Genomic DNA, 16,881 nt, shown 5'->3' with positions numbered 1-16,881 from the left:
ATTTACACTAACTCTCGAGCAACCAAGCCCGGGTCTAGTAACAAAAAAAAAAAAAAAAGTTACTAGACGAAACATAACACAATAATGTAATAAAAACGACTAGTGGGCTTAGACACACTTATCTTTGCATTAATACGAAACGCAATAAGCAAACAAAGAATAAAGGGGTTAATGAAAGTATAATAAACGTTGTGGTGTTTCATGTTCTTTGGTAGCATCAGATGTACGAAACCTCTGAGACGTAAAGTGAATTATCATTACGTCTTTAAACGTTACGACAGGCACATCAGAAGGGTGTAAAAGACGTTTTTGTTTAACTGAAATAAAATTTAACAGAAGGCACTACTCATTTTTACAGAACAGACAGCATTTGTGGCTTAAATAAAAAATATGAATGAACGGGAAGCAAGAAAGACAGCAAAGCAGTTTAACATAAAATAATTGGTTAGTGAAACTAAACGAATCCTTATAATGTCACATAAAAACAAATACAAACACATAATGCACACGCAGCTGAAACTCGAAATCTGTTTTCCGCTCCTTTACCTGCATTCGTTCTACCCCGATAAACACTTTAGTTTTGTTAATTATCTTCCTTATGCACCTTGAAAATGAAATATATTTCCTTCAATTTATTCAAAGATTTCAAAAAATAAGATATTTCATACTTTTTCCTTGCACTCTCAGTAAGAACACACTGCTAAACGAAGTTTATTACTATGTACTGGCAGAGCGAGTGCCTACAGAGCAAAAGATGCACTTGCGTATATATATAGATTTATACAATGATTTAGAACGCAGAATTTTTACGCACTTTAGGGCCTCTCTCAATGCACAAAGTTTGGTTTGATAGACAGAGTTATCTCTTTCGCACCGGTAGAGGTCAAAATGTGTTTCCCTCAAACACCTGAAACGCCCGTATATGCGAATTTCGGCTGAAACTGATTTCCTTCCTGCTTGCCAAGTAGAATTCTATTAGCGTTAGCGTTAACCTTGTGAAGAGAAGCCATTACTTAGGGATATTTTTGCGGTTTCACCCAGTGGTTACAGTTTCTTTTGCGGTTTCACCCAGTGGTTACAGTTTCACTCCAGGACAGGATTACAACTACGAGCTTCAATAGATAAATGTTGGCGACAAATGAAAAAGATGGAAAGTGCACTGAAAATAGTTTTAGTCACCTTCAAAGTTTGAGTTACTTTTAGTCACTTCAAAGTTTGAGTTATTTTTAGTCACTTCAAAGTTTGAGTTACTTTTAGTCACTTCAAAAGAAAGTGTTAAGTATATTAGTATAATTTTTTCACTATGAATGTCTGTTCCGCGAAAGTAAACACAAATCCAGACCCATCTGCGAATATATTCATCTCACTAATATTTAGAGTACATTAATCAAATCCAGTTCCAAACCTTTCTATAGAGAGAATAACTTCCTCCAGTATACCTTCAAGAGCATTGGCTTTCACAGTATATCCCTTACAATCCAGAACGTCTACAATACGACTGCTCATTAAAAATGTATAATAAAGGAATGGATAGTGAGTAAACATAGTATACTTTCTATTTGGATGCTAATAGTTTTCAATGGTACACAATATTTGTTTGGAATAAGAGTCAAATTTACTCTGTGGACTACCCTTGTTAAGGTATTTTCTCTCCGTTCCAGCATCCAGCATGCCTTCGTGATGTAACGGTTAGCACACTCGGTGTGTGAACAAGGGGTCCAGATTCGAGTCCCAGTGAGAGCATTGCTTATTTTTCACTTCTCCAGTATCAAAATAACCTAATGTCTCTACAGTGGCTCCCGAATAAAATGGTGGTGGATGGTGATTCTTCACAGACAGGATTTGGTGAATGGATTCCCTAATCCCCAGTCGCCCTTCAAAGCTCTTTGTGGTCTGTATTAGGTATTTTCTCCCTCCTGTCTGTATGCCTTCGCGGTGTAATGGTGGCACATTCAGCGCGTATTTGTAAGGTCCGGCGGGGCATTGCTCCTTTTTGGTGTCTCCAAAATAAACTAATGACTTTAACAATAACGGCCGAAATAAAAGGTGGTGGATGATGATTCTTAACCACCAGGAATTGGCGACTGGGTCCCCTAATTTCCAGTCTCCTAACTAATCAAGCCACCTAACTAATCAAGTTGGTCTTATGGTCATAACATGCCACGTTTTCTTCCTCCTTCCAGCATGCCTTCGTGGTGTAACGGTTAGCACACTCGGCGCGAATTCGAGAGGTCCAGGTTCGAGTTCGGTGAGAGCATTCATATCTCCTGCTATCAAAAGAACCTATGTGCATGAGCGTCAGCACATCTGGCTGCCTCAAGCTCGCATTATAACTATGAATTAGACCGTTTGTTTATTTATGTAAATGTTTTGTAAACTGCAGTGAAACTGTTTTGCAGTGAATTTTAAGACTGTTCATGCCAAAATCGAGCAACGATAAAAATGGAATGTAGCATGTCAACATGGAGGGAAAGAAAGTGGTCTTGAAAATTATGAAGATGACATGACTCCCTGAGACTTGGCTGTTGCACTCCGTATGCAAAGAACGAAGGTATGTATGACTACGAAAAACGAGACGCTATTAAATAGACCAATGATGTGAAAGGGTTGGAATCGATTACAAGGCAAAGACCAGAGACACAGGAGATTATTGAGAAATTACTTTGGATTTGGATAACACAATACATTTATATACATTATATATTTCACCTACTGAATTTTTATTCTAATATTAAACAGTGTTCTAATAACAGCATTAGGACGTTTTCATCAGAGCTGGTTAGTTTCTCTTTATTTCTTAGTGATAAAGTACATTAGGTATATTTCCTATTTTAAGTAAGTCCATTATTTCCAACAGTTTAATGATGTACCTCGAGGTACTTCTCTCTTTTTGTTTATGATCAGTGGAAATAATGCATTCTGCCTTTCTATCAAATTCATACGAAATCTAATTAATGCATTATTAGAAAAGTATTGTGAAAGGAAAAAAACAACTGTTGTAGACATCACAGGAATACGACCTATTAAACTATACATTTTTGCTGCTCTTCACTTTTACATACATATTTCGTCGATTTATTTTAACTTAATTAACCGATTCTGAAGAATCGCGAAGCAAGTTCAAAATTGTGCAATTAAATATCCCGTTCAATTCTGGTAGAAAGAAGCCAAAATGTGATTTTTTTTAAATTTAAATTTTGCGAAAATATAAATATTTCGTCATTTGAAACACTTCTGTAATTGGAAGTATACTGATATATTTTATATATAAATGTACTATAAATACAAAGGAAAAAGGCGTTCAAAACCTAATCCAACTGCGCGCTGATACCAGCAACAAGTAGTAGTAACAAAGCAAAATAGCATGAATAATTAAAGAAAAATATGTTTAAAATTCATCATATATTCAGCTCGAAATATATCACATGCAAAATCCGAAAATATATATATATAGATATATATATATATAAACTGTAAGTACAGTGGCAAACTGCGGGCAATGAGAGTGGAAAATGCTCCAAAACCAAAAGGTAAATACGATAAATTAAAATTTTTGTTTTATTTGTTTCTTTCGTTGTACGCTTTCCCTGATGACTATGCAGCGGAATATCTAAATTCCTTATTTCATTTTTTGGTTCTGTAATATTTTTTCTCTCTATTTCTTGCAGTTTGTCATTGTCATTGCGTTTTTTTTCCTTACCATATTATTTATCCCGAACTGAATGTATGATGAAATTGAAATATATTTAAATTTTATTTTGTATTACTATATGTATGTCTGTCTATCTACATATATACAGATCTGCTAATGCCGATTACAAAAAAAGAGAGAAGCCCACAAATAGATGTTACAGCAGTCCCATACACAAAATTTCAATGTTCTGAGACTAATCGTTTTTAAGTCATACGATTTTCCTATGTGCGTACGTACTCTAAGGATGTCACAAAGAAAATCCCTTTTGAATCTATTTTAAATCTATTTTACAATTCGTTTTGAAAAAAGAGACCTTTGTTTTATGGATACATAGAAACATCACTCCAAAAATCGTCCAAATGGATCAGGGAACGGTCAAAATGTTATTTCCGTTGAAATATGATACCCAACATTTCTCGCGATTGCAATACTTCTTTTGCCTCCTCAAGCGAGTTCAAAGCTTACCTCCTAGTAAATACAATTTTATGGAATTTGCTGAAAGGGCAGGTTATCGTGTGATGTATGTACTCTAATGCTTTCATAATGATTTTAAATTGCTTCAGGACTATAAAAGGAAGGCTCAGCATATGTGAAAGAAAAGCATCGAAAGACCAGGAAACAAACTGTCAGATATTTGAAAAGCGTTAAACGCTTGTACGCTAAATCAGGGGTCTCTCACTCAAAATGCATGAATGCCTCATCCACTACCTGAGAACAACTGACGGGCTAGATATTTTTTTGAAAAACTCAATTATCAAAGTAAAAAATATTTTAAATAAATTTTAAATTTCGCTTTCTAAACATTTATCAAAACATGGTATAAACAGTAATAGTTATATCATAAAGGTAAACTCAAATTTCTACTTATTTTCCATCCGAAATCTAAAGTTTGTACTTACAAAGAGGTATTTGTTGCTTATAATTTGTAAATGAAGTATATTGACAGCTATATATCAAAGTGTAATTGATATTCCTTTCAAATAATTACATCATGTTTAATTAATCATTATTTAATTTATTTAAATTTAAACTAAAAATAAGCAAATTATGAAAATATTCTAACTTTTGAGGTAAACCTTTCCAAGTGGGACAAAAACTAAGAATAAATCCTAAAAACCTAGTTTCTTTCTCTCATTGTCTAAATTCTTCAACGCTACATAAAAAAAAAAAAAAAAAAAAAAAAAAAAAAAATACGTAGGTTTGTCTCTGAGTACGTATAAGCTATGACATGTGATTGCGTTCCGTTCTGATAAACTTTGTAGCCTTGTACAGAAATTACAGAAATTACTAGATGTTATCTTCCTTCCAGACTGCAGATACTTCTAGGACCATTGGCAATTTTAAATGAATTTTCACCTCTGAAAAAATATTTTCACATATAAATGTATTCCCAAACAAAGCAATTATTCTTAATACAAAAATTCGTGCCTGAACTTATTTACGTTTTTGACAAAAAGCTAATCAAATCCCTATCTTCAAACTTTTGAATAAGATTTGTATCACAGGGTCAATTAATTAGCTTTATTTTTAGATTTTCTGGTGCATTATTTACTTCGTTTTTGACGGAAATGAAAATAGCATAAATTCGCCATTTAACTAACAAAAATCTTATAATCTTTTCTATATTGACAACAAATATATAATTGATATTTTTGCGGGCCGCATAAACGTGCTTCGGAGGTTGCGCGGTCCAACAGTCTGAGATTACTGCTCGACATGACTTACCTCAACAAGCGATTTTTGATTGATGGTTATTTCGTTTCATTTACAAGTAAATAAGGAAGTTAATGGGGACTTTGTAGCAGCTGAATTTTCCTCGCACCAATTTCTGGTCATCTCTCAGAGGAATCAATACTATACTCACTTCTAGAGACGAATTCGATAACCTTACATCCAACAATGGGTATTATTCTGATACATGACGTAGAAGACTTATCTGTAAGTACTACTTACTCAAAGTTAAGCCAAATAGCATTATGATATTAAGCCCTGAAGTCGATATAGTTATTCGTATATTTGTCACAGATATGCAAAATCCAAGCTTCGGTTATCAAGGGATTAATATATGCATTCTCTAACGACCAACTAATGTATAGAGCATCTGATTTCCCATAAATCGATCTAAGATGAATCATAATTAATTAAGGCCCATACTGAGGATTCCAAGTTTAATGAATGCCCGCTAATGCAGTCAATACCTTTACGGTCATGTATTATTGGACTTTGTCACCGAAAGCCAAAGTACCTGAAATACAACGTAAAATATATTTTGTAATGTACAGCTCTCTTTGTAAATATGTATAAAATGTTATTGATTCGATCATACTACTCAAACTCGGGAACATCTGCCTGACAGTAAACCAGCCGATATGTTTCTTAGACATTTTCTTCAATAGTTAAGTTACTGTCTTCAATCATTATTTTGATTGAACAAATATATTATTATTCGCTTTAGTGAAGCTATCTGTGCCCTCTTCTGAGTTTTCACTGAATGGTTAATCCATGTATAACATCAAAGCAGAAGCAAGAAATAGGAAATTTGAATAAAATGTTGCAAGAAATTTACTTTTCCAACAGATTTTGCAAGAATGCATTCATAACAAGGTAATTTATATTTCTAGTATACAGATCTAACTCAACTAATCGAAATGGAACTTCATATACTGTTATGTGAAATTATGCTTCGAGATTGTGATGATTTAAAACATTAGAATTCTCACGATTAAAGTAACAGTGAAAACATTTTTTTAAATATTTAAATGCAATCACTCTCTTTGTTTCCTCCGCAAACTGATCAATGAAAAACCATCAGTGGTGTTGGAACGATGCAAGTATGACGAAAACTGCAGACGAAAAACATTTGCATTGCAAAAGACCAGTCACACAAAAGCCAAGAGAAAAAACATTATTTGAATTACAAGTTTTTAAAATGTACAAAGTTTCAAGATAGAGCCATCTACCGTAACTTTGCCGTTTCGTGGCCCACGGGGTTCCCGTACCTCTAATGGATTTCTCGTAATAGATTTATGAGATAATTTTGTAATTAATGTCTGTTTCTGAGATTATCTGAAATCTAAGCCGTACAGATCATATACACGATATTTGTCAGAATTAAAAGCTGTTAAAAATGGAAAAGTTATACAGATTCCCCCTGCAATGTTACGGTCGGCATTACTGTCAACAATCTCCCGCATGCGATGTGTTATCGTCCGCTAAGATGGGCGTGTTAAAAACTATTAAAAAGAGCTAATTCAAATAAAAGAGTTTTTCTCTCTTCACTCGTTCTGTCATTGTTCCGTTTCAATGTTCGTCACAGCAAATGTTTTATTCCGGCAATTTTCATCATACGTGTATCATTTCAACGCCATTTATGGCTTTTCATTAGGCTGATCAATTCACGCGGGAAAAAGATGGTGCTTGCAATTCGAAAATTTAGAAATGTTTTCACTGTATTAGTAATCATGAAACCTCTATTGTTTTAAACGATCGTAATCTCAATCGCATATTTTGAATTAAAAATAACTGAAATTTCCTTTTGATTGTTTGAGCAGATAGGCCGCTAGGGTTTCATATGTTAGACAATTTTTTTATGACCTGTATATTATTTTGAAGATTGAGAGTTAAAGGAAGTAATATGAGCTCTAACAAAATTAAATTTGCAATTTCAAACGTTAAATAGAAGTTAAATAATGTGAATAAATTTTTAATACTCTAATTTAAGATTAAATAGAACTTTAAATAAATGAAAATGGCGGCAGAGAAACATATATCTCTGTAATAAATGAAAAATTGCAAAAACTTCTAGTTAAATGTTAGGAAAGTAAAAATGCCACTTGCGTCATCTACTGCATGCAAAGTGAAGAAAAGCAACTAGAAAATGATTTTTGAAAAACCGACGGTCAAGAGAGATTAGAATTCGGATAGTTTAAATTTCGCATTTTTTCCTCCTGGTAAACCCTTAAGTGCCACCGCTTCGTTTCGTGGAACCATCGTTCACGCACTCAGTAAAGTGAAAACGAGTTAAATTCTCCTTCTGTAGTCAAATTAAGACAGTTTGCAGTTCTGGTAGTTCGGTTCGAGGTTCGAATCCCGCGAACGGGCTGGCTGCATGGGTGTTTTCGTGGTTTTCCCCATGTGTAACGCGTATACGAGCCAGTTTCCCTTAGAAAGTCATCCACGAGGGCATCCGTCCCCTTAGGCAGATAGCCCTAGTGTGCTTTGCCATAATTAAATACACAAACACAAATACAGTTTGCAGTTTTTATTTCTATCTGTTAGTTAAAAACTTTTGGAAACTTTTGTCTGTTGTTAATCCATAAGCATAGCTTTTTTTTTTCCGTCCATTTCTTTTCCACGCTTGGAGAAGAAAGTTTTATATAACCTCCGAATCGGTAGACTTGCAAATTTACTCACGTTATTTTAATTCGTTTTGTTAGTTTCGACGCTCAAAATTTCTTATTGAGGTGTTCAATGCTCGATTACCGGGGATCCACTTTATTAGCAAATGACTGCGATTGGTGAATTGTCATGATAGTAATGAACATTTTTACACGCCTTCCTTATTCGAGTAGTCATAATTTATCCACACAACTTTGCTATGGATTATGTATAATACTTCCGTGTAATTGGTTTCGCATTCTCAAGAAGCTCTTCACCATCTGAAAAATATCGGAATAATTCTAGCTGATTATTCTAAGATACAAAGGTTTTGTTCATAGATTAGGCTGAGTACGACAAAGCACATGAAGCGAAGAAGGAAAGCTTCTACAAACGTAATATAAATAAGTTTAACTATTGCACTGCTAAGTCGTGCAGGGATATATTCTCTCTGCAAAGTAGCCAGGTGTATAGGAAATTCAAGAATACGGTGTAAAACCAAAGAACTTATAGGCAGCCAATTTTGTCGTATTTTTTTTTTTTCAAAACGAGTATAAACTTTCCTAAATGTAACTTTTAGAACAAAGAGACAGCATTAAAAATTATATTTCTATGTATGTCGAAAATTAACTTAAAAAATTACTATTAATTTTTTTGTATAACATATATACAAAAAAATGAAAAATGTTATCATATAAAACACTTTTGTAACTGGAACTATATATGACTATCACCAATGATTGCGAAAATAAAGGCCAGGTACGAACCTTTAAGAACGGTTTACGAACGTACATGTTGAACGAATACCCTACGAACGAATGCGAGGAACGAAACATGTTATTCGGCACTCATTAATGGACCCAGTTTGGTGTTTCAAATACTTACTCCTCGACAAATTCTGTTTGAAACATTACTTGGATTTTATTACGTTTACATTTTTCATTTTGCATTGCTTCTTATATTAATTTTACATAGATATTATGAATTATGAATATTATTAATATCATGGTTATTTTAATTTTAATTTTAAAGGTTACGATACTGTTATAACAGTTTCAACTTGACCTACAGAAAGCTCAACTTGACATTTTTATTCGCTTTGGAATTTTACACTTTTAATGTTTACCCCACACCTTTTTTCTCAAATAGGATAATCAGGATTTCTATTCCTAATGTACACAGACTATATATATATATATTTATATATTCATTATACATACGCATATATGTTTCAACTGAAATAGATAGGTGCACAACTAGATGTTATAGCAGTCCCATATACAAAATTTCAACATTCTACAGCTAAACATTTTTGAGTCATGTGAGATATATACGTACGTACAAGAAAAAAACTCCCTATTAAATGCATGCTAAATCTATTTTATAGTCTGTCTTAGGAAAAAGAATCATTTATCAGTCGGTACATACTAGACGTCACTTAAAAGGATTCGGAAACGGACAAAATGGTGTATACCCATTGAAATATGATACCCGAAATTTTTCGCATTATAACACTTCCTTTACTTCGTACAAAGCAGTAAAAATGATAAATAACGGCCTTTTATATCAATGATGTAAAATTAATTACAACAGACATTCAAAGTTTGGTCGACATTTTAAAGTAGAAAGAATTCCTCAGGCAATAAAGATTGCTCTTCAAGCCAAATACGTTACGGCAATAAACATTTAACTAAAGTAATTGAGGACAGGACAGACAGTATCGTTCTTTTCACGGGGGCAGTTAAATGTCGCTGCAGCAATGGCGGATTCTAAGCGAAATTCAAGTTGATTCTGGTAAAATACCGAACAGAAATAAATACCTTTGTCATTAAAGGTAAGTGTTTCTATAAACGTTGCTTAATCAAATGAATTGCTTTAATGGTTGAACATTTAAAAACCCATGCCTTCTATTGCTCAATGTTAGTTTAAACTTCATTTATTTGAAATCTTTAGTACTGTTAGGAGATTTATTCTCTATGAAATGGCTAGGTGGGATTAAAACAGTAAGCAATATACGACGTTTCTTGATTATGAGATGATAACTTATAAAATAGTTTTTTAATATCATTAAAACTAGTTTGTCTTACTTGTCCTCTATTTCGTTGTGTGTGTATGTATTTATCAGTATATGTAATAAAAACGTTTTTATAGTGACTAAAATAGTGATTTCCAACTCAAATTGCAAAATGCACGATCTGGAAGTAGCTAAAGAACAACAATTTAAAAAAAATAAAAGCGTAAAGGTTTCATATTTTAACAGTCTCCTAAAGTGGTTTTTAAGGTTTTAATCGCTCCAGCTGAGCCCGCAGTCTACCAGCTTGCACGCACTTCTGATAATCTCTCCTTTTAATTTTAGATTACTCTTTTAATAAGTTCATTATTGATCATCACTTCTTCGTAGTTAACGCCCCGTTCAGTTAAAAAAGAATCACATTTTTTTTAAAAAAATCTCCATAATAGCATAGTATGTTCAGAATTTACGATGCAGTATTAAGTGTTGTGATACAATTTAAAATTTTTCACTATTTTCTCGTCCATCATATAAATATTCGGTTTTCATAGTAAGGTGTCTAATATTTTTATTAACTTCCTTTCAGTTAATTTTATTTATCAAATATCACTTTTTATGTACTTAGCCATAAAAATGTCAGTTCAGCAACAAAATCATAAAATATTCAAACACACGATATCTTTAGAAATACCCTCAGTGTTGGAGGTTGCTTTACGTAATTTATATTTGCTACATCACTTATTTGAAATCTATCCACCTGCGCTGTCGGAAACCTAAAACAGTTAATATAAATAAGGAGAAATGTATAACGATTTTAACGAGTCCAGCTATTGTAATTACATAAAATTATTGAAAATATCTAATTAGTATCCCATGATTTCAATATTTAATTTAAGCACATTAAAAGTAAAAAAATTCTTAAAAACTGTGAATTTTTAATTTTAAATTAATTTATTTATTATTTAATGAGTTTCCAGATTAATTTTGAAAGACTTTATTGATTGGCAACGCGTTGGTACATTGAAGATAAAAGTATTTTATTTCCGGCCGCGTCAGCACATGGCTTTGGCTTTCATAAAGCCTAAATTGTTAATTATAATTGAAAAATAAATATCTTGCATTTTTTCGAATGGCAACAGTCTGGCTCGCTGAACATAAAAGGGCTTTTTCAATTCGTTGAGCTACTTACCGTTTATGGTGAATCAATGCAAAATCCCTTCCGAGACTAATAGACACTTTTGCGCTAAAACGTTTTCCTTTTTGTTAACAAAACAAAATGGGATAACTAAATTTAAAAATCTGATGTGAGCATCTGATCTAATTTTAAAAATCTGATGTTTAAGTTAAGCAGTTTTGAACCAAGTATTAAAAACTGTTGCAGTCATTCCGTTAATAAAATCAAACTTTGGTGCAAGTAGAATCTGTGATTTTGTTTCCAGAAACAGGTTCATATTTCTAAAAAAAATATATCTCATGGGAACACCACATGACTACCTTCTACGACGTATCAAATTGTACCGATTTTTTTGATAGTTTTCATTTAAACGTATTTCCTCGAATTTCGTTAGAGTTATATTTCTCATTCATGTAATTCAGTTTTCACTTCGCGGCAAGGCAAAAATACGTAAAAACTCAAAACAGCTTCATTAAAAATTGTAAAATGCAGAAAAACATAACAACCAAATACATTTTAAAATGGTTATTATTATTATTATTATTATTATTATTATTATACAATTAGAGTGTCTACAAAAAAATTGCTAACGGGCAGGAAGAAAGACATTTAGCTGCCCAAAATGTTAAGTTTTCGTTTGGTTTCAATCGTCAGGGCACTGAAGTGACAAACTGACTTAATACTGACAATATAGCTATTCTACAAAGAGCTTTAATAGTAAACAATTGACAATACGGTACTAAGACTTCGTTAGTCTTATTAACGCTTAAACGACTTTTAAAATTGTTGTTAATTCTACAACTATTGCATTCAAATAATTGGCATAAACACCTTAATCGGAACATAAAAAGGCATATTTCAGTCAATTTTAAAACATAAACTGCACAATTTACAACACGCGCATGCGGAAACATGCACATACAGAAAAAATGCGCATACACAAAAATGCGCATACAGGATAAGTTTATAACTTCTTTGTTTCTTGCTACAATTTTTCGATTTTCGTAAAATGTGTAACCTCTGAGGGAAATTGATAGAAAATACCTTCATCACCAATTTGACTTCGATCTTCCTAGATCTTTTCGTATTTTCAACAACGGCAAGCATGATCGCATGTAAAAGTACTCCTACATAATAGATTATTCTCATTGCAAAATTCATAATTTAGGATTTTTATCCTTTGAAATGTGCTAATAAAAGTTAATGAAACTAGTATCTTCAAATACTTGAATAAGATTTACATAACAATATAAATAAATTAGCTCCATTTCTAAATTTTCCATAGCTTCCGGATGTATCAATCATATTAAAATTTTATAACTCATTATTGATTATTCATCCTTTCATGTTCCAAGCCGTCAGCTCATAGGGATCTATATGAAACATCAAAACCTGACTAATCCAGGAGAACTGTAGCACGTTTTCTTTATGCATCATCTTTGGAGCATTAAAAGAGCATTAAAGAGTATATGTATATAGGTGTGCGTGGCAAGTTTTTAGATTTTTATTTCTTTGTACGAAGTAAAAAGGAAATATTATAATCGCAAAAAAATTCAGACATCATATAGCAAAGAAAATATCCATTTTGATTGCTATCAAATGCAATTTAAAGATATTTTGCGTGACATCCGTACGTAAGAACAGAATAAAGGACTCTTTCCCCTCAAAAAATTATAAAACTGACTGAAAATGAATTCTGAAGAGACATTTTTGTGGCGTCTGTGCGTACGTACGTATGTATTTCGCATAACTCGAAAACAAGTAGCCTTAGAACGTTGCAATTTTGTATATAGGATTAATATAGCATGTAGATGTGCATCTCGTATTTTGGTTGCAATTGACCGAGCCAAAAGTATATAAATATATATATATATATATACATATATCCAATTTGTTACTCGGCTTAGTAATCTCAGCTTTTTTATTCTTATACATTTGCAAATTGTGCAGTTTCCCTTTAAAAGTGATTGAATTATATTGTTCTTATATTCTCATTAAAGTTTTTACGCCTTTAGTAAATCTCCATGCAATATTTTTAGAATTATTAACAACTTAAAAGTTGTTTAAATGCCGCTAAGTCTAAATATTTTTGCAATGGTGGCAATGTTTGTTTATATTTGACACAGCAGAATAGTAGATTTGTTGCCAACCTAAAGAAAGTAAGCTTCGCAAAAACAAAGATAACGCCTTCTTTTATTATTGTGAACTAAATCACGCTTAATCCATTCTAGAATATATTCGAGGAAATAAGTGTTTAAGATTTACTTCATAATTTCCAATACAGATATTTTGAGTTTTTATGTATTTTTGCGCTGTCGCGAATTGTATTAATTAAATGAGAATAACTAAATCGTCTGTGAAAAACTGTTTCCTTTTTTGTTTGTTTAATTTCGTTTTTATATCGTTTTAGATTTATTATAATATTTGAATAGAACATGTAGCAACGATTAGATAATTCTTCAGATGATATAAATTTTGTGCATGCTGAGTTATAAAATGAATGAAAAGTAACACTAATAGCGTTACATTTCATTCACTTAAACTTAGCGCCAGAGTGCCACTATGATAAACAAATATAGTGAATTTTAGAGTGCATTTATTCTATTGTGGTTTATGCGCTATCGACGAAGTAGATTTAATTCAACTCAATAAGTTTAAATGAGCCACCCAGGTGGTATAGTGGTTAGGGGAGCCTGACTGCGATGCCAAAATGCCCGGGTTCGAATCCCGGAGATGGCATGGATGTAAAATTGTCTCTATATTCATAGGAGGTAACGGTGGACGCCTGTTAGGTGCCTCCACAATAAAATGGCTACCACTTTCAGCCTTAGTAGTGGCCAATGCCGTAATAGGCAAGTGTCCGCCATTTGTAAAAAAAAAAAAAAAAAAAAAAAAGTTTAAATGAGATGCAAGAAAAAATGCGTAGAATTTAATATTCCGTAAAAGGAAGTCATGTGGTGTACACATCATATATTTTTCACACCGTATTTTTTCTTTCTTATGGTTATAGCATGCATTACAATTTCGTTATTTTTCTATATAAAAAGTTTTACTTTAACAAAAGCTATGTCGATTTTAAAGTTTTATTTTTTTTCTATTAAAATAAATAATTTAGTTTTATCTGCTAGACAATTAGGGTGTTGTTTTCTAAGAAAATGTGTAAAACCCCATTAAGATGTTAAACTTGAATATGGAATTTTGGGATCGCATATTTAAATTTTTTTGCTATATAGCCTTTTATTTACATTTGTTAATTGAAATACTTAAAATAAACTGTTTGTGAATTCCATAGAGAAAATCCATGCTTTTTTCCACTGATAAATCCTTCACTTCCACTGTATAGCACCTGTCACCTGTTTAAGTCTAGTCTTATTTACCTTTACTAATGAAGGTATTTTCATGAGAGGGATAATGTGTTTTTAAGCTATATTTCTAGCATTTGCATGGCTGTGTGCTCATCCTTACAGGTAACTTACGTAAAACAATAAATATTTAAATAAAAGCATTTGAAGAAGATTGAAGCTTTCCCTCGTCGGCTTGCTAGTGTAAATTACTGAGTTAAGTTATTAAGATGGCTTTCATTTCCAACAGAAGGAAGAAGTAACGAAGGGGAACTAATCTAGAATTCTTTCGTACGTAGTAAAAGGAGAGAGGCAATTAACTTCTAGAATAATTCACGTTATATGCCTGAGAAAATATAAATCTTTCATTCCTAAAGTGCTTCAGCAACAGCGAACAAAGGAGGGACTATTGTTACGGTTGCTTTCTGCTGGTAGAGTGCTTTCTGTGTAATTAAGATACATTTCATTAAAGATTTGCATGAGCTACATCTACAATTAAGCACATAAATAGCCTTAAAGCTTTAAGTAAACGACGACTTTAATACTCTTAGTTTAGATTTTTAAATTTTCTGTATTTAAATCCTGCTTTAGTGTTGTATAGCGAATTTCGATGTATGTTTTGAAATTAATAATCATTTCTATTTAATTTTTCAAACAGAAAAAATTAGATTTTTACCATTCAATAATTTCCTTTGATAACCTTCCTTTTACTGCAGATTTAAAAATAAACTTGTTGGTGAAAAAATTTAATATTGTACGTAAAGTAGATTGTAGATATAAACTGTAGGTTTAATATTATGTACATTTAATATTGTATGTAATAATAAACCTACAATTTATATAAAAGAAAAAGGTAAGAACCATTGAAAGAGTGCCGCCGGATTTAAAACATATTTTTCATTTTCCTTTCATCACAACATCCATAAAATTTTGTGATATTAAACCAGTTACCTTTATCCCGTGAACAATGTTAAAACATAAACAAATAAATATGAAGTACATAGTTAACTATTATACACTCAACTTTCTGATATACAATCCAATTATTACGTTTAATTACTCGTTTAGAATATAAATGTGACATATATTGAGTTTAAATTCAAATTCAGTACTAGTGCAGCATATATCAAGTGATAATGCATGGTTGCAATACTATATCATTATATAAGTATACATTAAATATGAAACAGCTTTAGTTCATACATTTCTAATTATGTTGCTTACAACTTATTGTCTCTGTTTTTTGTTACTCACAGGTTCTATGCCTCTAGACATAAAACTTTACTGTGTTATAATATAAAGTTTCTAGATAAATGCGTGATGTTCTTCTTCCTACAACATTTATCCAGTGCTAAAAGACATTCAAATGAATTAAACCTGCATATATCACCACAAAATTACATTTTATGGTACACATAAATCTTATGTTCACAAGCGCAAAAGAAAAAATGATCTTACGGTATTGCAAATTTACTACATTTCTGATGTAAATTTATTAGTTACTAATTTACACGTTTCTATGTGGTATTACATTCTAGGGTTTCTACTGTATCAGAAGCTTGAGTTAATGTCCCGTAGAACCTATTAAACTAAAGCAACTTATCTTTTCGCCTGAAAAAAATTTTCGAGTTTCAACAATATTAAAATAACTTTTTTTAACTGTTTGATTTGATTGATTTGTTTATTTGGTTACGGCAAAGCACTCAACATCTATCTGCCACAGAGAAGAGATTTCTTCGAGGAGAACTTTCTAAAGGAAACAGGCTCGCATATATACACTCATGTCCATAAATTAAGGATAATGCAAAATCAGGCAAAGGAAGAGTTAGAAGCAAAACAAATTTGACTTATTTGTAAAGCTTATTTATTAAGCAAAAGGTAAAGAGCAAAAAAGATGCTATATGTTTGATATTATTAAAAAAAAATTAGCGATTTTTTCTCCCTGGAGCAAAGTACAAAAAAAAAAAAAAACTATTTACGAAAAACAAATATTACATGGTTGGTATGATTGTTAATACATTGTATGTCTCCCAGACGATGCAATACAGTCCGTACAATGCCTAGGCATGCTGAGTATCAAATTATCAAATTATCGATCTGATCTTGGGGTTTATTACACCACTCAAAGAGCAATGCTTTCCGAAGTTCCGGTAGAAATGTAGGAGGAGGTTGACTGGCTGCAACTCGTCGGCCAAGCATATCCCACACGTGCTGTACTGGATTCAAGTCCGGTGAGAATGCTGGCCAGTCCATACGGGTAATATCCACCGATTGAAGGCATTCG

The sequence above is a fragment of the Stegodyphus dumicola genome, chromosome 6, assembly GCF_044657685.1.
Source record: "Stegodyphus dumicola isolate Sdum_Otavi_A_Nest chromosome 6, ASM4465768v1".
Taxonomy (NCBI): domain Eukaryota; kingdom Metazoa; phylum Arthropoda; class Arachnida; order Araneae; family Eresidae; genus Stegodyphus; species Stegodyphus dumicola.
The sequence above is the reverse complement of the archived record's forward strand: the minus strand, read 5'-3'. Positions refer to the sequence as shown.